This window comes from Anomalospiza imberbis, chromosome 13, assembly GCF_031753505.1.
Source record: "Anomalospiza imberbis isolate Cuckoo-Finch-1a 21T00152 chromosome 13, ASM3175350v1, whole genome shotgun sequence".
NCBI lineage: Eukaryota > Metazoa > Chordata > Aves > Passeriformes > Viduidae > Anomalospiza > Anomalospiza imberbis.
This window is the reverse complement of record NC_089693.1, coordinates 4,624,071-4,650,110: the sequence shown is the minus strand read 5'-3', so window position 1 is coordinate 4,650,110 and position 26,040 is coordinate 4,624,071. Positions and strand designations below refer to the sequence as shown.

At 39.4% G+C, this 26,040-nt stretch overlaps 1 long non-coding RNA gene across 1 annotated transcript in view; it reads left to right on the top strand.

Annotated features, from left to right (window-relative positions):
• The first annotated feature begins 511 nt into the window (after positions 1-511).
• The window catches only part of LOC137481759 (uncharacterized), a 39,936-nt gene continuing 14,407 nt past the window's right edge, over positions 512-26,040 (top strand). Inside the window, exon 1 of the long non-coding RNA XR_011003654.1 lies at positions 512-607. This is a non-coding gene — a long non-coding RNA (uncharacterized lncRNA). The remainder of the gene's footprint in view (positions 608-26,040) is intronic.

Sequence of the window (26,040 nt, the reverse complement as noted above, 5' to 3'; positions counted from 1 at the left end):
AATTCCACAGAGCACTTGTGCTGTATGGAGAAGCTGCTTTTCAATGACATGGACACTGTGGGAAGGAGAAATGACCCCACACTGGGGTTTGGGTGTGCAAAAATTGAAAAGGGATGTGTAATGCCTTTTATTTTTTCCCCCTTTGGTAGTACCTGTGTGTTTTTGGAGAGAAGTGTTTTTTCAAGCAGCCACCAAGGGATGAACTGGACTATAAACACATAGACCTTTTGACTCCAGGAGATGGGAGCATCCACAGAAAGATGATGCAGTGTGGTGGACATCTCCCCTCTGTGGGGCCAACACCAATTGGGAACAGCCCCTTCCTGCTCCCACAGCTGCAATGTGGGTGGGAGGTGCAGGGTTTTAGCTGAGACCCCACCCTGGCCTACCATAAAGGAGGTGAAATGAGTTCCAGGAGGGTTTGGCTGCTGGAGGTGAGGGTTATGGTGCTCCCTCTGAGTGTGGACATCTGTGGGGTTGCAGCAGGATCCTTTTGGGGCTGGGCTGCTCACTTCTCCCAGAAGTCTCCAAAAGGAGGAACTATGAACAGATAGAGCAGACCTTCCTGCAAGGCCTGGTTCCCGCCATGGAGAGATGCACCAATCGTGTGAGTAACCCAGAGTCTACAAAGACTTTTTGAACCTCTTGGTTGTGTGAGGGGCTGAATGTGCCGGGGTTGTTGCTGGGCTGGGGGCTCTGGGCAGGGCAGGCTGGAGGTGCTGAATGCTTTCCCAAAGCCAGCAGCAGCTCTGGGTGCTCCTACCCTTGAGGTATTCATTTTTGGTTGTGCAAAGTGCTTTAGTGAGCAGTGCTGGGGGCTTAAAGCTGGCACCCAGTTGTTGGAGACAGGGTTGTTGGTGGCCCTGGTGGGGCAGAGACGACAACCTTTGTGTTTTCAAGCTGAACATTTATTTGTCTTCTTAGACAAGTCTTCGGGTTGTGTTTCCTGTTTGGCCTGATGTTGTGGACATGGTGGTGTCTGTGGTGGCCCTGTGACTCTGAGTTGTGTGGCTCACCCTGCCAGGGCAGGCATCTGCCACCCACACAGCTTGTGGCCATCGTGTTCATAAGGGCCTCAGGAAAAGGTTTTTTTGGGGAAGATGATCAAGTTCTCCCTTTGCCTTTGTAAACTGAAGCTCTGTGATGAAGGGCAGAGTGAGTAAGGACCTCCACTCGTTAGTGGGCCAGGCAGGGATTTCTGTCTGGTAAAATGGTGTCCTTTGGGTGCTGGGTTTCCTTGGTGGGCTACAAATAGAAAACAAGGCAAATGTGACACAATCATGCCTAAACTTCAGCTTTGGAAATCAGTAATGGCTCTGCAGACCTCTGAAATGTGGTCCTAAGAAGTGAACGCTGATCTCCCCAGTGAATTTGCCCTGCAAATTGCTAGAGACGGGGTTTCACTTACTTTACTTCTGTAGCTGTATTGATTTTTTTGCTATCTTTCTTTTTAAACCTGAAGGAAAAATTCAAATAAAACCTAATGATGTCTCTCTATTTCTGAGCAGTTTTGGAAATTGCAAAGCAATCAATATTAAGTACACTTTACACCAATTTAGAGCCTTATTCTGTTCAGACATGTGCTTTACAGAGCTCTGATTTTTGAGTAATTTGGGCTGAAAAGTAGGGTAATGTGGATTTTCTAATTAGCTTGTGTTAAGTCAGTGTTCTTCCACCTGAATATTTTTAATAGCTTGGTTTTTAAAAGCATGTGTGTATATATCCAAAGTAGGCGAATAAAAAGGAAGATAATCTTTTCAGAAGGATGAAAGACAAGTGGATTAATGCAGAGTTTGAGATTTTGTGAGAAATTCAGGCACACAGGCTGCTGCTGCAACGAGAGCTTCTACTTGTGAAACTGTCACTTGTTAATTAAGTTAATGTCTACAGCGCTCTGAAAATGTAAAGCAGTATGTAAGTGCTAAGTATTATTATTAATGATGCCAATTTTGACAGGTTTACTGGAATAGGCTTTGCAGTACAATATAAGCTAATGTTCTAATGCTTTACTCATTTACAAAGAGACTGTTAAAAATAAGTAAGTGGGACTAGAAGGCCAGCAAAGGCCAGCGGAATAGATGGAGTCCATCATTTGGTGTTCTCCCCAAGTCCTGCCTGTGAATGAGGTCAAAGATAACATGGGGCCGTCTCTCCATCTTGTAAAACTCTTGGGGGAAAACCTCAGGTGTGTGATGATGGGCTGCACCAGATTATGGTGGCTTCCAGTTGTCCTTTTAGGATGTGTGCTGGCCCTTGGAAGCTGTAACACAGGGTTTTTTATCCATATGGCCTCTGTGTCCTGCCTGTCACCTAAAGACTTGTTCCTGTCACAAGCTGAAAAGGGGGAATGGAGGAAGGTGTCAGCCCTGTGTTCCCTAAGACTGCTTGCTCCTCTAAGGGAAATCCCCACTGGCCAATTAATTTGGTTTGTGGCCCCTGCCTCCCTTGCCCCAAGCTGCAGAAGGAAACATTTCTGCTGCTAGCTGTATTGGTATTAGTGCCTGAATAGATGCAGAGAGCTTGTCAGTAATATATATATGTAAAAGCACATATTAAAAGAAGTGACTAAATTACCTTTCACACTGCATGGAGATGTAGTAGTTTCCATGTCATTTGGATATGGAAGCACAGCTGCACATAGGTATCTGACCCAGTAAATGGAATAGTTTCCTAAATGTCTTTGGTGTGTTTCCTTTCATGCTTTTTCTCTGAGTAAAGCTATCAAATGTGCCCTGTGAAAGGGACAGCCTAATCATCAGATGTTTTAGATGCTCTTTCATTTATTTTTTTTCATTACCAGGCTAAATTCTCTCCTGTCTGTAATGGCCTCCAAGTGAAGAAAACATTTAAGTCGTACAGGAGTTGTATACTCATGTATCCAGGTCATATAGAAATTAGAACTCAGTGTTTTCCTGCAGGTGTGTCTTTCTGTGTGTTCCATTCAACCTTACACTAGTTTCCCCACATGTCCAGTCCAGTGGATGTTCTATTGGCACAGTCAGGGTGGTCTGTTTGGCTTAATTGCTGCAGGAGAAATCGATGGATTCTCTTGCAGCTGGGCTGAGTTCTGCTAATATGTCAAGAGTGCACGTGCACACACACCTACACTCAACAGTTCCAGCCATGTGAGACCAGCACTCCAGTACCTAATTAAATTCATTTACTGGCTGGCAGACACTCCACCTTTCAGTGCCATGTGGATCCTGGTTGCTGGAAGAACTTCAGGGCCAGTTGTTTTGTTGTGTGTTAGAGACTGATTTGTCGTGTCCTCATTTAATATGAACTTTGGTATTGTGCTGCATTAGTCAAACAGTGCAGGCAGTATTGGAAGAGGGATGATATGGTTACTTTGGGGGCTTGACAACTTATTTCTTCAAAATGGACTCTAATAAAACTATTTTCTTGCCTCTTGCTATGTTAGTGTTGGGCCTGACCAGAGGCTGCTGGAAACCAGCCAGGACTCTGTCTTTATGCATCCAGAAAAGTGAGAAGTTGTATTTTTTTCTTTTTAATGTTGGTCACTGATGAAGTTTTATGAGAATATTGCACTCTTCACAAGATGGATCAGTGATATGAGTAGAAATGGCTGTCTAGAATCAATGCTTTGATCTGTCAAAGTATCTAGAAAATAAGTCCTCCTCTGCAGGCAGGTAACAAGGAATGCCTTGGGTGGAAAGGCCTATCAGTTCATCCCATTTTCTTCCCATCAACCACCTGTCAGGTGTTAATCACTGGGTAGTCTTGAAGTCTTCTGAGGGCAGCTTTGAACTGCTGCTGCTTGGGCCACAAAGAGGGGTTTCTGCCTTGGCCTCCTTGGACTGGCTCAGCTCTTGATACCCAGGTGTCTCCTGAGCCAGTCGGTTTCCTAATCACAGAATTGCAGTGCTGGGGTTTGCAAACTAGGTAGGTTCACACTATCCAGACTCTGTAGCCTATTCCCCACGCATAAAAGAAAGCAAAGCAACACAACAGAAATAAAAGAACAGACTCCAGCAGTTGCTGCCTTTTTAATATGGAAGGAGAGGTTTGAAAATCTAGGGTCGATGACTGGTTGTTGATCCTGGAACTATATTAAATATCAGTTGTATTGAGATCTGAGTCTTTTAAGACACAACCTTAAAAATTATAACCTTAAAAATGTAACAAGGGCAAGCTTCTTGCCCTTTTCTAAAGTGCCGTAATAGGCAGTAATTCTAAAGCAGGTATATGGGTATCTGCTTTGGATGCTCTAGTTACAGAACAAGGTGCAGGTAGTACATCAACCCTGTCATGAAAGCACAATAGTCAGAATAGAGTCCTTAAGGCATCACTGTCTATTATAAATCAGTTAGAATAATTCATGCTATAGATTTCCCAATGCTGCAAAGCCTCTTATTCAGCAGCGTATAAACATATATCACATCTTATAGATTTTTTCCCCCTTCTTGGCATGAAACAGACGTAAAAGAATTATGCAAGAGAACAATGCACTGTACAGACAATTCCCTAAAAACTTTCATAAATAGGAGGTGGAATGGAAAGATATAATTTATCTCCAGGATGATTTTAACAGCTCCAGTCACACCTTTGTTATTAAGTTTGGAGCACGTTGTGTAGGAGCCAACAGTAAGCCTGTGTGTGGAGCATACAGGGGCTGTGTCTGGAATCAGGCTGAAAATGCAAATAGGACTTTCTTTTCTGGTTTGGTTTCTCAACACAAGTTAGAGCAGCTTGCACCAACTGGTAAAGGCTGCAAAGGGCCATTTTGCCAGCTGGGAGGTGCAAGGGTGTAATAATGCTGCTGGCTCCTTGCCTGTGCCAGCCACAGGGAGGAGAGTGGCAGAGAAGCCAATGTATGTCTCAGTGCCACAAACCAGGCTTAAAGACAGCTTGTACCACTTGGGAGTGGGGCATTATGGATCTGAAGTATCCAAAGGCCTGCCACGAAATATTTATGCTGCAACTTCCCATATTCTTCATATCACTTAGAAATCCCTAGCATTTCCAGAAACCCCCATTAAACGGAACTGATTTAAGTCACGAAGCGCTGGCTGATTCACGGTTCTCTGGGTTCTGATAAATGGCCTCGGGAGTGAAGGAGTTAACTGACCATCATCAATTACAGCATCAGAGGGGGTGATTAGGACTGAAATTGCAGGGAGGTTTTTAATTTAGCAGAGTAGAGGAGACTCCCCCAGCTTAGCCAAGCTCATCAGATCATGCACGTCTTCCTGCTTCATCCGCTTACCACGCGCTGCCACTCAGGGCTATTGTGCATGGAGAGGGCACCGAGCAGACTCCAGCATATTATATTATTCCCTTGTCCAGAAATCCACCTGAGGCTCACTGACACTCTGCCTGCCACACAAGTGCCTAGTGTGCAAAATTCTCAAAGACCCCAACTCGGGAATCAATCAGCAAATTAAGTGAAGGGAAAAAAAAGGTGAAGTTTAAAGCTTAATATGATCTAATTTGTCTGATTTTTGTAATTTTTTGAAGTAGGTAGGACTGTTTCTAGGATTAAAGATGCATTTAGGATTATGTGTTAGGATCAGGGATAAATCTGTTGAATTGGTGTTTTGCCTGGCTCTGTGTGTACCAATACCAAATAAAGTCTATGGAATGCAATGTATAGACTGCTTTAACTTCTCTGCTCTGTTTTCCTGGTAAAAGTGGTTACCTGGGATGCTTTGGTCATTGCCTTAGGAAACGGGCAGCAGGCTTCAGGCCTGAAGAGTCACAGGAGGGAAGGGAAAGGACCTGTAGCCCTGACATTAAATTTTCTGGGGAGTTGTAGTCACAGGCTGCTGGTGGGATGAGATTCCTCTGCCTGCTGGGACCCTCTTGGTCCCCCTGGGGCTGCTTTGTTCCCAGGAATGGGGGTCCCAGCTCCAGCCTGGAGACTGTCTTGGCGCATGCTGCTTGTCAGAGCTGTGAAATGCAGGAGAAAGGTGTCCTTGACATGTACCCAACCCCATGGTTTTCATCTACTCTTTGTATTTCTGGTTTCTACTGCCATTACTATTTTCCTTGAGTATTTTGCCTCTGGATTTTAGAAAATTGGGGGGTTTGTAAGACAAACTGCAAGTGGACACTGTTTATGGAGGCAGATTTTATGTTCCTCACGTGGCTGGGAGAAAAGGGGAAAGGAGGACAGCAGTAATCCAGCTAGAAAACATTCAGGATGGGCCTGACTCAAAATTCAAAGGTAGCTGGGCTTTGTTGATGTAAAGTTAAATTTTTAGCTGCTTTTGCATTCTGAAGTCGTGAAACAAGCCCTCTCTTCTAGTGGAAACTTGAGAATAACAAGAATTGGGATCAGGGAGGTGCTGGTGCTGTGTTATCGGTGTGGAAGCAGTGGGAAGCAGCAGCCCTGTGTGCTCCTTCCCTTGGGTTTTGTTGCTTGTAATGTTGCAGAGCCCCTGCTATTGAGGCTGGAGTTTTCTATATGATCATGTAATTAAAGATTGACTCATAGTGTGCAGGCATATGGAGGCTAAAACAGTTGCCTGTGAAGCACTCGGCAGCATTTTGTGTGGTGTTTGACAAACCATTTTTATTTTGATTTTTGTTAATATGGCACTTTGTGCAATCATGGAGACACTTAGCATAGAACATCAGTCACCTGTGTAATCCTAATGAACTCATGTAAATGGAAATAAGGGGCTTCTGAAGACTATTAACAATGAGGTGCCATGATGCTGGAGGAGACTTGGCAGCCCTCTCAGCCCACCCCTGATTTTGAAATGTGAGAGCATAGCTTTCCCCATTGCTATGGAAGAATAATCAGACCTAGTCCTTGAAATGGTCTGTAGTGAAGCAATGGATATTTTAACTCCAGGGTTATCATCCTTACTCAAGTAAATTCCCATTGATTTCAGAGGAGTTATGCCTGAACACAGAGAAGTGCAGGGCTTGAGTAAGCCTTGGTGTGACCTGCTTCTGTTGTGTTTCTCCTCCAGTCCACAGTGGTTGTGAATTGTTGTGTTATTAATACAATAATTTGGATATATTGATCACTGTCAGTTCCCCTTGTGTGGTAAAATCTACATTATTCATATGAGGCAGCTGGAAAGGAAAATCTATCTCCCAAACCTGAGAGCAGCTTGTGGGGACACAGTTGCTTTGCTTTGGGTGTGCTCTGAGCAGTGTCTCTGTATTGTTGTTTCCCTTTTCTGTGCTCTTTGCAAAGGTGGGAAGCAGATCCTTGCTTAGGCAGGTAGAATTTAGGGCTATTCAAGCTTTTTGCCTAGGGCTGCGTGATCTACTGGATGTGGGAAATTTTATAGCTAGAGGATGTAGAAGTGTTTTTTATGTTAGAAGTAAAGCCTGAATTTTCTGGGAATTGCTACAAAACAGGCTTAATGCAAAAAGGGTTTGAAAGTTGCTAAAGGGTCTGAAGTGGAAATTAGAGGTGTGAAGTGTTTTCTGGAGTCTTGGGCCATTTTTTTTTCTTTCCTCTGGAAAACATGACTGCTTTGTGCCATTGGACACCTTGTGGGTCCTCTGCACTTCCTGATGCCCCCAGGAGGTTTTGCAGACACCCCCAACATAGAAGCCACAACATTTCTGGGACTCACCAAGGAGCCTCAGTGAGTGAATCTTTGACAGGTCCATGCCCAAAGTTGCTGCTGGCTGTTTTTCAGCTGTCTGCTTTTATTGTAGTCTGCCTTGCTGCCTTGAGAGCTACTGCATGTCACAGCCCTGGTGTGATGTGGCACCAGCTGCTTGTCCAGACCTGTCACATTTTGTGGTTTTATTTTTTTTTTTGGGGGGGGGGGGGGGGGGCTGCAGCTATTTCTGTACTGCTGTTGAGTAGGAGGGAGTTGCACCCTGGGCTGAAGCCAGCAGAGAACTCTCTGTGCAGGTTGATGTTGTGTATTTGGGGAAAGCTCCCTGGGCACCAATATTTCTGCAGAGGGACAAGGAGGAAAGAAGTCACAATGTGCCCAAAACTGCTCAAAAGGGTGTTTCTGTAAGGGCAACCTCCTAGAGATTGCTCCCTACAGAGCCTTAATGTACAATGAAAAGTAGGACTCTAACCCTGGGAGCAGGCACATCTTCTCATGCTGTTTAATGTCACTGATGCTCAGGCAGTGATAGCAATTATTGTTATTAATCCTAAAATAGATTATAAGACAAAAAAACATGAAGCTGCTGCCTGGAAATTAAAGTAATTGTGGCAGAAAGTCAAGCTGCTGCAGTTCTTCAGTTTGAGAGTAGCTCAAATCAAAGGAAAGAAATTCTGTGAGCCTGTGAGGATTCTGGTCTGAGCCCTGCTGAATTCAGGGGCACTGTTGGAAAGATTTTGGTCAGATTGCAGGACAGGGACCCAATGAATATTTTTGTTTTGTTGGAAAGGATTTTTGCATCTTAGTTTGCCAAATAGATTAATACTTGCATTTTCTAGTACCAGCATATTAAGCATCCTATACATTTTTCATCTTTTCTAATTTATCTTATTAGGAAAAATGGGCAAATTACAAATATGTAAATATATAATGGTATACTTTAATATAAGCTGTATGCTGCCTTCAATAATGAATGTTGTTGACTACAGTAATTAAGTATGATTCCAGCTCCAGATATTTACTGGAATTGGGTTCATCTAAAACTGCAGGCAGTTTTCTGTTTCCCATATAAACAGTAATTGTCTAAGTATTTGCTAAAATATTATTTAAGTCTAAAATCAGGATTGCAAGTGGATTTCAATAATCTAGTTAATTTACTTTAATTTTGGAATTCTGTCTCTGCATGGGAAGAGAAATATGAAAAGTAATTTCATCTCTGTATAGTTGATTTAATTGTATGTACTTTTGATGGATTAAGTTTCCAGCTAATTGTGGAAAATGCAACAACATTATAAAAAGAGGTTTAAAATAAAACAATTGCTGTCTGCTTTGCATGCCATTTAAAAAAATGTTTAACATTATTAATTTTACAATGGTAATTTATAAATATTCGTTATATCTTCTCAGTAAGCCCCCCCCAAATAGATGATTTTAATCATACTTATTGATATTATCTACCTAATTATTTTTCATTATGCAAATTTGTCTCAATTGCTGTGTAATAATGTGGTGGAAACAGTTTTCAGTGCTTTAAAACACTTGCTTAACTAAATGCAGGAGACAACGGAAAACTAGTGTGAAAACCAGAAAAAATTGGGCAGAGATTTTTTTTTTTAATAGCAACAGTGTTTTTATACCTTTAATATTTTATATTTTGAAATCACCTGAAAATTCAGTAAACTATGTAAACGTGAATGAGCAGTAATGGCAATTTAAGCTTTTAAAAGAATGATCTTTAGTCATGCTACTTTCTAGCCTTAGTTAAAAATGACACTCGATTAAAACCTAACCGATTTCTAGTAAGTGACAGGTTTTGTTACTTTGTACATTTGCAGAAAATGGAAATAACCAGCTTCTAATTCACATGCCTTTCTTAAAACATCGAGGGTGTCTTTTCCCAGGGAGAAGTGATATCCAGGGTAAGAAGATTCTGAAAAGAATATTTGGAAGTATAACTGACAGAGCATATTAAAAAAAAAAATAGACATTCAAAAATAGAAAGAATTCATTTTACAGATTCCTCTGCTTGGAATTTAAAGATTGTTGGGAGAAATATAATTAAGGGGGTTGCTCAGGACAAAATTTCAGCATTAGATCTAAGTTTTCTGACTTTTCAGGATAACTGTATGATTGTGAGCTTAAATAATGTAGGCAGTGCTTTCTTTTGTCAGAACAAATTATTATAATTTCTAGTACTTGGTGACTTGCAGTTTGTACTTTTTTTTTGGTGCAGATAGTTAAATGAGCAAATAAGACAGCTTCATTTTTTTTTTTTTTTTGTATACGGATTGTAATGAATTCAGTGGAGTTTTAGTTTTAAAACAAAGTAAATGGCTATTACTCTTGGTGAAAAAAGCCCAGGGTTGTCTGAAAAAATTGATTGGATATATATTCCTAGTGCATTTTTCTTATAAGAGGTTGCATTAGTGCTTTATTGTTTTGTTAAAGAAATGTATACATTTATGTAAAACCCACCACATGAAAGTGTTGCTTCAGCCTTTATTGGAGCATCACTGTCTGCAGCTACAATTTCAGCCCTAAGCTTAACTTTTTTTTTTTTTTTTTTGCAAAGTATGTGGTTTTCCTTAAACCTGTAATTAGTATAATTAATAATTATTCCCTAATTGAAATGCAGGTTAACAAACTTCCATATGTAAAAAGTAAAGGGGGAAAAAATGTCATTCATTCACACTGGGCTTTATAAGCCTATAAAACTCTTCAAAGGACTTCAGGATATCAAGCAATCTTTTATTCAGCTAAACCTACCCCCCACCTTCCCTCTTACACACACTTAAATACGCAGTATGCTCACAGCTTGGAAAAAAGCAAGAAAAGCCTTAATGGATCACTGATTTTAAGCAAAGAAGTAGGTATGTATTCCATATAAATGGTTTCCAAACCATTTTGGTGTTAGTATTAATAATTTTCATCAAATGCAAACAAGCGTCTGGGCGCTATACAGAGCGAAGCTTTCAGCTGTGCACTTATTAACACAGCTTTTATTTCAAGCTCCAAACATCTAAAACAATTACACTGGAGCAACTGTGTAATTTGCTCCTTTCTTTACTACACAGGTAAAGCCTTTTAGACTGAGGCTAATAAAGATTTAGGGGTAAAGTGGTGAGTTGGGGTCCAAATTTTGTTCATCTTTACGCCCGTGAGTAATTAAACTCAAAATTAATAGACTGAGACAAATAACATCAGGAGAGGAATTCACATGTGCATAGGTTGCAGTGCCCAGTTCGAGTTAGATACTTTACAACTGATGTAATAAATCAAAGAACAGAATAATTATTTCCCAATTTGCCGTGACACAGATATCTTGTCATCACCCTGGTTATATGTACCTTTAAGAAGTGGTGAATGCTAAAAATCTATTTAGCCACATCACTGAAACAGAGCTAACACAGCAGGAAATATTACTTTGTCTTTTTTTTTAATATAAAATCACTTGAAAAGATATTTGCTCATATTAGAAACCAAATATTTTCTATGGGGAACTGAGGATCAGAATTTTGTACCTAGGACATGACTATTTGTTTTTAGCTGTTAACTTATTTAAATATTTTAAAATATTTTGCTGTTGGGGATATTATATGTTCCTAGAAAAACCACCAGAAAAGTCCTATAATTAGTTATATGCTTTGTGAGCTGAAATGTTTATTTGCAGTTTAAAAATAGATTATCTTAAAATTTGCACAAAATATTTGTTATTTAGCTAGGAGAAGTCTGAAGTGCAGGTATGGACGCCCTCAATGTGTGTTTTTTCTGCAGGCATTTGGAACTGATGGAATTATTTGTTCAGAAATATTTCTTCAGTCATTTTTCTCTGCATTTAAAAACACAACACTGAGCTAGAATGTAACATTCTGGTAAATGAAACACTAAAGTGTTCCCTTAATATCAAACTTTAATTTTAAAGTGGTAACGAGTCATGGAGTAATTGCTGCTGTGAGGTCCAGCGGCGGGCACTGAAATATTATAAGCTCTGCTCTCATAATGCTGCCTTTCAAAATCAGTTATCTATAGTTATCTTAAAATTTGAGTGCTTTCCAGAACACCAGATTTAAAGTTTCTCAGGAGAATATACTGTTTCAATCAGATAGTTTTATAGAGTGCACGTTAACAAAAATCCTTACAATTCCCTGTTATCTTTGTCCTTTTTTAAATGGGAGAGAGAATGCAAAGGATAATGACTTATGCTTGAATGCAGTTCAATGTATTTGTGTTTTATTGATAAAAATACACATCTATATATATAAAACCAGGCAGAGGTATGTGTTTATTTGTTATGAAGTTAAAAAAATCTCTTCGTGTTCCCTCACCAAGATTTAGCAAGTTTGTCCTACTTGCACATTGCTGATAAATATCAGATCCAGCTCAAATAATAATCAAATTCTCAGGGTGACTGAAACAGCATCTTTTCCTGACTTAATCTGTCTAAACAGCTATGGATGTATTAAAAAATAAAAATCTGAAACCCTCGCTGTCCCTTCACCTTCCCTGCTGATGCCTGTCAACTTTTAAAAACAATTTTTAAGCTGGGGTTGGGAAGGCAGGGACAGAGTAAAAGCTCTTTTCATTTAAAGATGATCACTGAAAACTGTGACATGATGGTCAAGCTTCTCTTAACTCTTAAGGGTGTCCTTCATAGTTCACAAATATGTTCAAACACTCAAATGTGTTTGAGATGTGCACTGGTGGTAGGGGGGAGTCACATCTCTGCTGGTATTGAACTTTTTTAGAGTTGCTAACAGGTGATATTCATTTCTACAGCTGAATCCACACACTGCATTACAAACTGGGGACCAAGATGTAGATTTATTGCATCTACAGGATCCTGCTGCAGTGTCCTCATAGATAGCAGCAGTTTATATTTTTATTTCTTGATCTTACTGCAGAAGTTTGTAGTATGTGCTTGTTACGAACTCCAAGCTTATTTCACAGAATGGCAAATATCTAACAGCTAGAAAATTGTTAGTATGGTCTAGTGATGCCACTTAGAGATGTGTGTTCTCTAAAAATCAATACAATAAACTTGCTTGTTCATTGTCTGGCTAGTAAAGTGTTCTGACTCAATAGGATTTCATTTACACTGGGTAGGTCACCCAGGAGAGAAACAGACCTCTTAGTTAACTACTACATTTTGCTGTGATTCTTAATTCGTGAGTAATTACAAAATATGCTTACCTATTAGTTTTCTCATCTGAAAATAGCACAAATGCATTTGAATTCATCTCTTGCATGTATTTTTTCTCACCTAAATTGTAAAGATGATGTTTTTAATTTAAGGATATAAGTTTAATCTATTACTTATAATTTGTAGATGGAATTATTCAAACAGTGACAAAATCTCTGACTAGCCAGAATGAGGCATTTTTTTTCTCCTTCTGGTTCAGTTTCCCTAATTTCTTTTATGGAGTAATTTTAATAGACTAGGTCAGTCTGAAAAAAGTATTTTGTGAAGTAAATTAACTATATTTTTGTGTCAGCACAGAGATCTCATAAAGGGCTGAATCTTCCAGCATTTTTCCTTGTAAGGAAAGTAAGGTCATATATGTGTGAATTTGCTCTTGTGCCAGAGTTGGAATGCGTAGGTAGGATACATATGCACATATTTCAAGTACTGGAAAATAAATCAATGTAAAATAGCAATTATTTAAGGTAGGGCATAGTCTTGACATATATCTGGGAAGCATTTAGTGTCTGTGGGCATTATCATAGCAAGAAAGTAATATTGGAAATTAGCTTGGACTAATTTCACTTGTAAAGCTGATTTTTTTGAGTGCAAAATACAAGGTTTGAGCCCTAAACTTGTATTTTCCAGTATGCACTGCCAAATCTTCACCTTGTGCACACAAAACGCTTCTGCTTTAGTTGGCAAAACACTTATTTCTACAAGGGGAAGATGCAGCCTACATCAAAAACATTCTGATTGCTTGACAGCTTTCAGCACTTAACACATCTCTAAGCATGTACTGGAAAACTACTTGGGAGGAGATGTATGTGCGTGCATCTTACCCCAAAACACTCTAGAAACTGATTAATCTGTTTTGTTAATCAAAGATTTCATCTTCACACTACAGCACAGCCAGATTAGCAAAGATGTGATGCTGGGACACGGGATAATTTGCTAAGTAAAGTCAAAATTAATGGCAAATAAAATCAGTTTTCCTTTGTGGTTATTTCCAGCCAGCTGCATCCAAATATAAAAGAACTATCAAAGGGAGTAAAATAATCAACCCATTAATTATTAACTCAGAACAACTTCAGAAAGCACTTCTTAAACCTCCATTGACATCATCCTGACAGGCTCCTAATCTCAGAAAGTTGTTGGTAAGAGTTGCATTAGGCTCAGCATGCCACCAATTCTGAGTGGAACAACTGCAACTCGAGATGTGCTGCAGCAGAGATAGGAACACATGGGACAAGCTGCGGTCTCTTAAGACATCTGTGAGTAACATTTACAGCACAACATGCTGCAGAATTCCCCACGTAGCTCTACCTCTGCTGTCAGCATAATAGAGTTGTCAACAGCCTAATTGCAAGATGCAATATGTAGGGGGGTCATCCAAAAAAAAAGAAATCTCAGTGGAAAGTAACACAAATCAGCTGTCATTATTATAAAGCTGGACCAACCTTTGGCTAAACCATTTAAACCTCCAGATTAATCCCTAGATTTATCTTTATAGATTGGATCAAACTCAAAGTCTGACTGCAGATGAAAGAGGAACTTCAAAACGAAGGCTCTCATTTATGCCCATTAGACAATGCATTCGGCTAATGATCTACAACACACATTAGCCTGGAAACAGTGGTTTTAAGGCTTAACTGTTGCATCTTTTTTTCTTTTCATGTTATACTTCAACCTTCATTTCCAGCTTTTATTTCTTAAAATATTTTTTTGTCAGAAGGTGAAAATATATTTTTTAATGGAAGATTTATTTTTTTAGTTTCTGCCTTTGCCTTTCTGCCAACTTACATGATTAAATATCTGGTCTAGAAGTTAACTTGGAAAGAGCTTATTTGATTATGTGGCATCAGTACATCTTTTTATTGAAAAATATATATGCTAAATCAATCAGTTAAATTAATTTGAACCTTTTTTTTTTTAAGAATTTTATGTCACTGAGATAAAATACAGGCAGCAAAAAACCCCAAACAATTAAAGCCAACCAATGTTGGAAAAACACTAATTCAGTGAATTGGGTTGGTTTTTATAATGGTCATCTGAAGCTATTAAATTTATTCCTATGTACATTAAAAATATCATGAGGCAATTCTACCTCCACTGTTTCTTTTTTGTTTTTAAAAAAGCCAAGCAAACTCAGTCAAAGCTATCCAGCCCCCTCCTCCCCCCTGCTGAACAGCACAGGCTAGTAGTTTTTATTCTTAAAAAAAAAATACTAGCCATTCTTTCATCTTATGAGTAGACATTTAAATTTAGAGTAATTACAAGACAACAAAAGCAGCAGTGAGCATGAATGACAAAATGCAGCTCAACTTGATGTTTTAATGCAGTTTTCCCCTCTCATCAGGGATATTAACCCTTCTGACTGCTTCACTGAAGATTCTTACCCTTATTTCCCAGAGCATAATGTGAAAGCCATCTTATCAGAACATTTACAGTTTATAAGCACGGATGAATGAACAATGAGTTCACGTATATATTTTTCATATACTACCTCAGATTTCAAGACTCTGTATTCCTTGCTGTTTATGATATAGGCCTTGCAAGGAGCCAGGCAACAGATCTGTTAGAATTGTTCTGGCTGGATGTAAAGAAGAAAAAAGCAAGTCTACTACCTTATCTCAATCAAAATAATTAGTTTCAAGAAAACTAGAATCAATGTAATTTCCTCTTTTAAAAAATTGTTTCCTACCTTTGCTGGCCTGTTTCATCTGTTTCATTAAAGGTGCAACTTTTATTGATGCTTCTGCTCATCCTATGTTTTCATCAGTGTGAAACCTAAAATGCTCTTTGCCTAAAGTGTAGGTTAATATAATAGCTACTTGAAGCAGGAAACCTCTATGTGTCTATAGTTGTCTTTATTTGGGCCTGTGCAGCATTTTGTTTGTCCTCTAGCCTTTTACGGCAGCTGGACCCTGACCTTCAAGTTCTTAAAAAGAGGGGGGGAAAAGTATTCTTTTCAGATTCCAAGTTCCTCCCTTTTTACCCTCCCACTGACACCGTCCCATTCAACACTAGAGATAACTTTATTCATCTATACATCATTGTATCAAATTCAATAGGCAAACTGCTTCAACATGCTTCAGAGCTGGACAGGGCAGTAATGTCTTCATTTTTTCTTAATGCAATGAGTTTCTTATCGCAGTCCTTTCAAGCACAAAACAAACACTGTAACAAAAAATGATCTCCAAGTTTTTCCCACCCTGCTATTTCACCATGGGCTTATTTCTTTGTTCCATCTTTTAGTGGACAGCTACAGCTACAAAGATGTAAAATTGATTACATGCGTACCTACCTAACAGGAGTTAAAAAGGGAATTGGAGGGTGGGAAATCTTGTATAATTAAATACTGTACTGAGAAGATTTACTTTGGGCTCACACCAAGAGCATGGAAGTAATTTGTTCCTGAATCAGCTGTCATCCTTTAAACAGGATACCAAAATTAAGTGGCATCTAAAAAATCCAGTAGGAATTCCATGTCAACTGCAAATCTGGCTGATCACTATCTGAAAAGACAGACCTTTTTCCCAACTCTAGGCAGTGTGGATTTATACACCCAATGTTATAAGCTCTCAGCCTGTCATTTACTGCCAAGCTTGACTTTAAGCCAATGACAGCAGCTCCATGGATGTTAGGAGAGCTCCAGGAGCAAGAAGTCCAGCTTTTCCTCGTTTGTCTGAATCCTGCTCACCTGCAGATGAGTTTAAAGGAAGGAAATTGAATCCTTGTCCCACAGGTTCATGTTGTAGTGTGGTTTAAGCTCGTTAGCTGAGTTAAAAAAAAAATATGCTATGAACATACTGATAAGAGGGATAGATCAGTATTTTAATGAATCACTTCAAAGGTTTTGTAGTGCCTTTTTATTGTAGCATGAAATATGTAATATTAGGATACCCAAGTCAAGCTCATGTCTCATTGACATCTTTGTCTTTTAAATGGAAAGTGAGGCTGGAGGGGAAAAAGTTGGTTAAAATACAGAACTTCTGAAGTGCTTAAACCAGCTAATGGTACTAGATCTCATTTTAGATTCCAGGGATGAAAAAGAAAGAAATAAAAAAATCAGACTTACATCCCTGACTGGGTGTTTTCCACTATAGGCCCTACATGTTTATGTAGAGGGTATTGCGAACGTTTGGAGGGATTTGGGAGTTTCAAAAGGAAGAAGTTTATACATTAGTGCTGCAAGTTGCAAAACACTGTTGATATTCAAATGTTTATTGTGTAAAATCTGGGATAAGCTTCAGCATGAGAGCTCCTTTAAGTGCCTACAACTATTGCTAATTCCCCTCAGCATTGAGGCTTGCACAAAGGCCTTAATCCAATTCCACTTCTTTTTTTTTTTTTCAGAAAGCCTATGCTATTTTCTCTCACATAAACTAACAACACTATCCCATCACACTGCAGAATGGGTCAAAGAAAAAGGGCTCTGTGTTTATACTTCACCAACACTTTGTGTTTCTTGGCCAAGTATGGCAAGAAACTTTAAGTGGGTCCCCCAGGCCCCACGCCATCTTTAGAAAGAAAAATAAGCCTTCAGAGATTGAAAACACACTGTTTCAGGCACGAAAAAACCTATGAAATGTCAACTATTCTTTCAGTCACTATCCCTGAAAAGAAATTGATCACTCCAGCCTCATTCTTCCAGCTCTGATTTAAATTATGAAACACAGGAATTGCTTTGATAGTGTATTCTACCTAGCATATAAAATCCTTGGAGATATTTTAAGAGTGTTCTCAGATAATATTTGTGAGTGCCCATTTTACTGTACTACAACACTGGTGTGTACTCATCAAAATGGCTTAAAGCAATAAGTTCCATGAGGGAAAAGAAATTTTATAATGTCTCTAGGTTTACTTTTGTGAAGTGCAAAAGAAACTGTCCTGCTTTATAAAGTGTATTTGAACTAATATATCAAATTATCTATCAATAATCTATTCTGTACAGGAGATCCCAATCCAGCTCCAAGTGGTCAGGTATTCCCTGTGTATAAACCTTCACTTATTTCTGACAATGCCAGCAGTGTTGTCAAGGTTTAAACAACAGCAAAGCCTGGGCTGTTTTGAGGCTTGACCTTCTACTGGCAGGAGGGGAGAGGCAGGTCTGGCTCCCATCTGATCATCCTTGAAAGCCTACAACAAAAATTCTGCTGTAACTGGTGAGGGTGCTAAAATGATGGAGCACAAACCAGCCTTTAAAAAAAGGGGGAAAAAAAAGTTTGGTTTCAAACAAGAATTAAAATTTATAATCAGGGCTGTTTCATTTATAGCATGAGAACCCAGGTATAGCACCAGTTGTGCTAATTTAGACCGCATCAATTCCAGTCTCTAGAGTAAGATCACAGTTATTGTACCAGAAGGAATTCAGCCTGGAAGGGGAATCACTTACTGAAGGTTTTGGCAAGATGGAAGTTATTCTCCTGTCTCACAGACTTTGCTCTTGAACATGTGTCTTAGTGGCCAAGAAAAATCTTCCTGTGGTGTTTGGTTTGGGTTTTTTTGTCTGCTTTATTTTTTTTGTTTGTTCAGTTTTTTCTTTTTTTTTTCTTTTTTTTTTCTTTTTGCTCTGCTCTGATTATTTTGATACAGCAACCACAGCTAGTGCAGTAAACTCAAATGAGTTTTTGAATGCATTTCCATGAATTATGTTAAATACACTTAATGTTCCCATGGGCTTTGCTTCCCTGAAGAGTTTTAGCTTGTCCCGGGGGCCTGTTTTCCCCCAGCTCTCTGCGGGTTTGTCCCCACTGGGATGCTCAGGAGGGAGGGAAGGACCTGCTGCCCTCCTGGCCTTGCACTGCCCCCTGCAGCCGCATGAGCCCTGAGCTGTGCCCAGCTCCAGTTTCCCCCAGGGTTAGAACAGTGGGACATTGCCACAGATGTGGTGAGCAGAGGCTGTGACATCTGTGGGGTCTGTGTTGTGCACAGCAGTGGGGCTGCAGCAGGGCGCCAGAGCATGCACAGGCTGCTCATGAATTTGTGTGAACTCAATCCCCAGTTCCATCAGAATGTGATGCTGGAGACTGATGCTGGCTGCTTTGAGGCACTATTTCTTACCAAATACTGGAAAATGCACATTTGCCAGGGTGGTTTGTTTCCTTCAGCACTTTTTCTGGAGTGGTTCATGTGTTTCCATGGGCTCTTCTCTCCTGACTGGCTTTTAGCCTTTTGGATCATGTCATACCTGTTAGCACGCATGGATTAGCTGGGTGCTGAAATCACACTTTGAGGGTTTGGCTTCTTTCTGAGTGGCTTGCAAAGCTGTAGCTGTAAGAGGGTTTTATGGGGGTTAAAATCATCCTGCATATACACAGCTAACCAACATTTAATTACCGCCTGGGTCATGTTTAATTTAGTTTGAGCCTTGTAGCAGGGTACAGCCATGGGTTTTTTCCACTGAAACTTGTCCCTAAAAGGCATATTTCTGGGACATCCTCTTTTTTGTTTTATCCTTTGTGAAAAAATATAGTTGTTCAAAATAAAAACCCCTAATGTGCTCCCCTGTAGGACGTGTGTTAAAGTTAAACCCCCAAATATTTCAGAATAGGCACCAAAATTCTTTATGAGATTTTCATTTTGCTATACTGCAGAAGTTAAATTAAACACATGCATTTATATCCACAAACACATGAAGAAAAGTTCATTTTGCCTCAGGAAATAGAAAATCTGGGATTTTTTTTTTTTTTTTTTAGGATCATCAAATGACTAAATCTTTCTGGTGAGAGATTAATTTCTTCTGCATTGTGATATGTGCACTGCTTATTGTGGAGAATTTATAAGAGTTGATATTTTAGTTGACTGACAAGTCTCTCGATGTATTTAACAACTTTAATTATACTTGTCATTTTCAAAATGAGTGAAGAAATGTACAAAACCAACAGAAATATGTCAGTTGGTTATTAGTTACAGCAAAGTCTCTCTTTTATCTCTCTTCTCTCGGGTGGAAACCAGCCTTTCTATTAAATAGGAAGTCAGTTCAAAAACTTGAGACCCATCACTGTCTTCAGGGTTTTTAATTACTCCTCTGCCTTTTTCTCTTTCTTTCGGATTGTTGCTGTGTTAGATGACTTCTGCGTTTTCAGATTTCCTCCTTGCCTTGCTGTCAGCACATGGTATTTTTCCTTTATCATGTCATGCAATCCAGATCCCTGGTTGTCTCATTTTGGTGTCACACTTGCTCGGCAAACATGTCCTTTGTGAGGGGGAATGAGCCTTGTCATCATGAGAAAAGGAAGGGAGAAATGAGCGCTGGTACTGGGACCGAGGATTTAAAGGGGAGGAACTATGCAGGAACTGGTGGCTGGGGTTTTTTTGCCACCTAAAAAAGTCCCCTGGGTGCCACTAATACTTGTTAAAGTGAATATCTTGCTATTTTATAAATTAACTTTCCTTAAAGGCTGCGTTTTCCTTTCCCCTCTATTTGTGGCTCAGTCTTTCTTGCGTGTGCAGGTTCTTTCTGCTGTCACTGCTGTGCTTCACTGAAAGGTTTCCGTGAAATGTAGACGTCTTAGAGGGTTTCCTTTTGGCCTGGCATGGTGCTTGGAGGTTCCTTCTGTGAGCGCTGGAGGTTTGGATCTAATATCAAAGGGTTTAAAGCTAATGATTTTAAGTATGGTTGAATTTTATTGCTCCTCTGGTGGGCTAAAACCTTCAGCAACTCTTTGACCTCTTCCCAGTCAATCCAATTCCATCTAATACTCTGTGACTAATATGGTGGATATTTAATCTACTTTGCTGCTGAAATTACTTTTAGAGTCACTTTTTTCCTGAAATCTTCCTCTTTAGAGAAATTGCTGATCGTAAGCTCTAAATATGTTGCACGCTACCACATAAGTTTTTTAAAGAAAAAGCTTTTATTTTAGTAAAAGAAAATTGAGATGTAATTTCTCTTTATAACATAAATGAAATGAGGAGATATAATTATATTATGAAAGTAAAAGCCAGGTTAAAATGAAAAATTGACCGAAACCTCTCTGATGATGCTGGTAATAGAGATACTATGATGAATAGCCACACCTTAGCCAAATATTTCCTGTAATGTAATTAAGCTTGGAAGAGCAAATTAAAGAAAGCTCCTGAAGACAGTATTTCTACTCTCTAGGCAGTGCTTAGTTAAAATTTGGAACATGGATTTTTTAATATAAGTAGCACTAAGAAACTGTGCTGAATTTTGCTTGTACCATTTTTTTTTCGTAAAAAGTGACCAAACTAAATAGTTGAGGCCACAGTTGAAAATTTATCATAGCGCCTGTCCTACTTGGCTGCTTTTCCCTGTCCTCATCTCTTAAGACATCCAAGATTGCAAGGATTCCGCAGTGTGCAAACATGAGCAAAAGGGATTTGCTTATCTGATTTATGTGAGGACCCACCAAATTGGGTCATGGATAACGATCTCTACATTCACAATCCTGTGCCTTATAATTTAGTCATGGGCATAGGCACATTGAATTCAGTGGGCTTGAGTAATTTGAATTTAATGGAATTATTTATACGCCTGAAATTAGGCATTTAGGCAAGTTTTTGCAGGATTGTGGCATTAACCTTTTCCATATGTAACCTCTTTAAATAAATGTACCATTGCAGCAGGTGAAGCAGTGCAGGGTTCAAGTCTCAACTTTCTGTCTGAATCCAGAGCAGGCTGATTTAATAGCAAAGGTGATATGAAATGAGATTTCTGGTCACTAAGAAAGATGGACTTGCTGTACCTGGAAGTTGAAACTTCCACTGCAAGGAGGGAATGGAAAGAAGAATCTTAATTCTCTTGCCTTCCCATAAGACCAAGGCAATAACATGGTGCTAAATAAAAGGGTGGAAGTGAGAACAAATCTTTGAACTGTTCCAAGAGTGAATCTGAAAGCAACCTGAGAATAGGAACAATGGTGGGAACAGAGGAGGTGAACCCTCAAGGCAGACACTTCTTGATTAGCCTGTGGAAAGGAACATGTGGTCTGCAGGAGCTAGGAACTAGATTTGGTGATCCAGCTCAGCTTTCCTAAAAAGTTATGTCAAGGGGTGAGATGCATTAAGGTAACAGCAATGGAAAAGATTGTGCTCTACTACTCTTGCAAGAAAGTGAAGGACTTCACTCTTCAGAGCTGCCCATATGGCAAATTTCACATGTGCTAAAATTAAGAGAGGGGTGAGGTGACCCAGCCCACATGTACCAAACATCCATCCCGCTTCGCATGGAAGCGTGTGCCGAGGGAGTTGGCGGAGAGCCTGGGGCGTTCTGTGATGCAGCCTTGCTGAAATGGGGACCCTGGCTCACAGGAGCAGGGGGCAGGCCTGGGGTGTCTTTAGAGCATGTAGGAAATACCTGGGATCTGTGGATTTCCTTCAGAAAAACTCCCAGTAAGAGTTTAACTGCTGACATGAGTGCTGATTGCTACCGGAGAGCATGAAGGAATGGTTGGTGTTGGGATGGGATTACTGTGTGGGTCCTACTGGATGATCTACCCTGCAGACCACTGCCACTAAATGTTATTCTATCTGTAAAATCATGGAATCAGAATTATTTTTGTTGGAAGGGACCTTAAAGGTCATCCCCTTCCACGCCCTGCCATGGCCAGGGACACCTTTGACCAGACCAGGTTGCTCCAAGCCCTGTCCTTGGACACTTTCAGGGATGGGGCATCCACCACTCACTCTAGACATTGGTATTTGAAGAGAGTTCAGCTCTTGAGATGCAGTAGAAAGAAATACAGGGTAACTTTCTCACCTTTTTTACATATGGTTGATGCCTTGGGCATAAGTTGCATATAAAAATGCAAAAATACGTAGCTATGTTTATACTCCTCCTCTTTTTGTCTGATGACTTGAGCTGTAATTGAGGGAACACAAGTGATGTATTAAATTTCTTGAACACATGGATAAAATAAGCCAATGTGAAAACCACCATGTGCAGTTAATTTATAGACAAATATATTTGGAGCAGGTACAAACAAAGGTGTAAAGTACTATGTTTTAACAGATTTTCATGCCATATGCATTTGCTTTTACTGCCTGAAGGAAAAAAAATGATTGAACCAGATAGCTTAAAAAAAAAAAGTTAAAATACCTTTTGAAAATTAACTTTTTTAGATTGCAGGAATGCTACTCCTCATGGCTTATTAGTATGTTAACAGTTTTAACTATTTTAGATTATTTTAAATTAATGAATCGTTTTTTCTCGGCCACTTATTTAAGAAAGCAAATTCACAACAAAAAAAAACCTTGAACTTTGACATTCTTCCTTGTATTTATTGCATATGTTTGGAAATTACCTAATTTTAGCAGTTCACATGAAAACAGTGGTCACATCTCGTCATTTGAAATTAGGTCTGACAGCTCAGAAGTTAAACCAGTTTAGCTTATTTTAACAGCTACACTTCAGTGAGTCTGGGTTATTAAACTCTTTGGGAAACCTTGCACACTTTATTAGGGAAAGGAAATTTATACAGTGGTAAGAAGAAAAATATATGTAATTGCCAACATATACATAGTAACTCTGGTAATAACATCACTTTGGATGGATTGTTAGTATCCAGTACAGAACTGTGCTTTTGTGTGAATGGAATTATATTGGCATGACCAACAGCTTCCCCTAAAACAATCCTCAAGGCAAACGTGAGTGGCTCTTTCGGGAAGCTAAATTCAGTGAAGTGAATTTTACCCAGAGCATTACTTCTTCAGACAGAACTCTTTACTCCAACATATATATTAAATTTGGTCAAGGCCTGCAAGTAAATCTGAACATGAGGTTTGTCCCCTGCTGTGGTGGAGCTGTGGGAGAATGTTGAGAATAAGGTTCATCCTATCTCCTGTCACAGCTCCTGTCTCACACTCTGTCCTCTGGAGGCTGTAGACGTGTTCATTCAGCAGGATGTGATGTACCTGTAAGGATCATGACTCTCTTCAGAGAACAGAAAAGCATCTTGCTCATCAGATATATGATGTTTTTACCTCAAAGTCAGGCAAACTCTTCAAGTTTTGTATACAACCTATTTAGATTTATATATTAGATCTCTTCCAACACAGCAGCTTTTCCAAACTTTGTCTATGTCTTAAAAAAATTCAGGGGGAACAATCATAGTTTTCTATATCAAGTAATTTGTTAATGACTGAATATCACTGCTGCATATATTGCTTGTTCTCCCTCCTTAGTTCTTCATCCCTGTTTATACATCCAAACATTACAAGCAAATTTTAGTCACAGCTGGTGATCCAGCATATTCTTATCTACTTTGAAAATTTGTGAGTATATCTCTGTTCTATTTGGTTCTGGTTTGTTGATGTGTACAGTCTGCAGCAGTAGATCAAGACAAGCTGTGTAAGGCACATCTTCACAGAAATGGCTGTTTTTTTTGACTGATTCCCTATTAACAACATGTTGAGAGCCATCACCCACTTTTTAAACCCCTTAACATATGCACAATTAGTTTTAATAAAAATATCATGTAGTACTGATTGTGTCTGTGCATTATCAACAAAACTTGAAGCCCAAAATATCTCTGTCAAAACTGTTTGCCAAGGCTTATTTTCAGTATGTTTGCTGGCCAGTGTCAGGCCAGCCCCCTTGCCCTGAAGTGAATGTTTTCAGGGCTTGTACAATATTTCAAACTGACAATAACTGCTAATATTGGCTGGTAGAAGTAGGAACATATTTTGCTGTGTTTCATAGTCTAGGTAAATACCAAGGTTTCAAAAAGCATTCAAACAAATGCTTAGTTGTCTTCATTATCCCTCATGAGTTATTTACTCTTAGATTTTAATGAAGAGCAGTGACTTGGGTGCTGATAAGGAACTTCAGGTGAGGCTTGCTGCAAAGGTGTGAGGAGCATGTTCAGAAATCCCAAGGTCACACATGACCACTGTTGCATGACCTAATGCTGCTCTCCTGTTCAGTCAAGGTAATCTATGAGCTAAATGACAATAATTTCTATTTAAATGTCCTCTAGAAAAGCAGGAGAGTGTGTGAAAACTTTGCTTGATGATACATTTTCTTTCTTTGATCTATCTGAAATAAATGGAATGCATTAGTGCTGTTTAACTTTGCCACGAACTGTCAAAAACTGGGGAAAAAAGCTGTCTGTAGTGTCGATTTTCAAAATTCTACTGCCAAAGGTTTTTCTTCTTCGCTGCCATGGTCATTATATTTTATTTTCAGAAAATTATGCTGTCTCAGTACTTGAAACTTTCTGTACAGGTGGGCAGTGTGAGTGTGATTGCAAGAGATCATTCCAAGCAGCCCATGTGAAGACTAATTACTAGGACAGGAGAGAAGAAAGACAGTTTTAATGTACTTACATATCAAGGGCTAGAGTTATTACAAAAGCTGCTTTTGGTTTGGAAAAACCACATATCATGATTATCATATCATTAGGGCAGCTTTCAGTGCCTAAAGGGGCTACAGGAGACCTGAGGAGGGACTTTTGACAAGGGAATGGAGTGGCAGGACAATGAGGAGTGGCTTTAAACTGAAAAAGGGTAGGGTTAGATTGGATATTATGAAGACATTCTTCCTTGTGAGGGTGGTGAGGCCCTGGCAGAGGGTGCCCAATGCAGCTGTGGCTGCCCTTGGATCCCTGGAAGTGTCCAAGACCAGGTTGGACAGAGCTTGGAGCAACCTGGGATGGTGGAAGGTGTCCCTGCCTATGGCAGGGATGGAATCAGATGAGATTTAAGGTCCCTTCCAACCCAAACCATTCCAGGATTTTATGGTGATGAGTGTGATTTTAATACTAAGGCAGATGTGGGGAATGTAGTGTGATCAAAAGGTGAGTGCTGATAATTTCTGGGAAGTTTGGGGACTTAGAATGATGAGGATAACTGGAGTAGTGTTTTTTATCCCTAGTTAGAAAAGGGAGAGGCAGAAGGCTGTTAACCTCATGAAAATCTATAGAGAAGTGCAAAGATATTAGTAAAACATGACTCTATATTTGCTCTACTCAAGGTAAAATTCTAAGACTATGCAGAACTAATTTAGGGAAAAGAAAAAGAGAAGCATTTGGAAAATACTTCCATAATGTGGCCCACAAAGGAGGTATGTGAAGCAGTCAGCATATTCATTGCAGATATAAATTTGGAAAAGAAACAGAATAGTGAAACTGTGCCTTACCTCAGAAACATTTTCAGAAGTCCTGTGTCTGGTTTAAAAATGAGGGATCAAATTTGTGAAAATGCAATCAATCATTTTTCCTTTTTGGCAGATGAAAAGACAATTTTCAAACTTTAAAGATGACTCCTGGATGTTTGCATTGATGGGAGTTCCTCTTCAAAGCATTTTAAAACAATTGCTTGAGAAAACCTGATGTAATTAGGTTT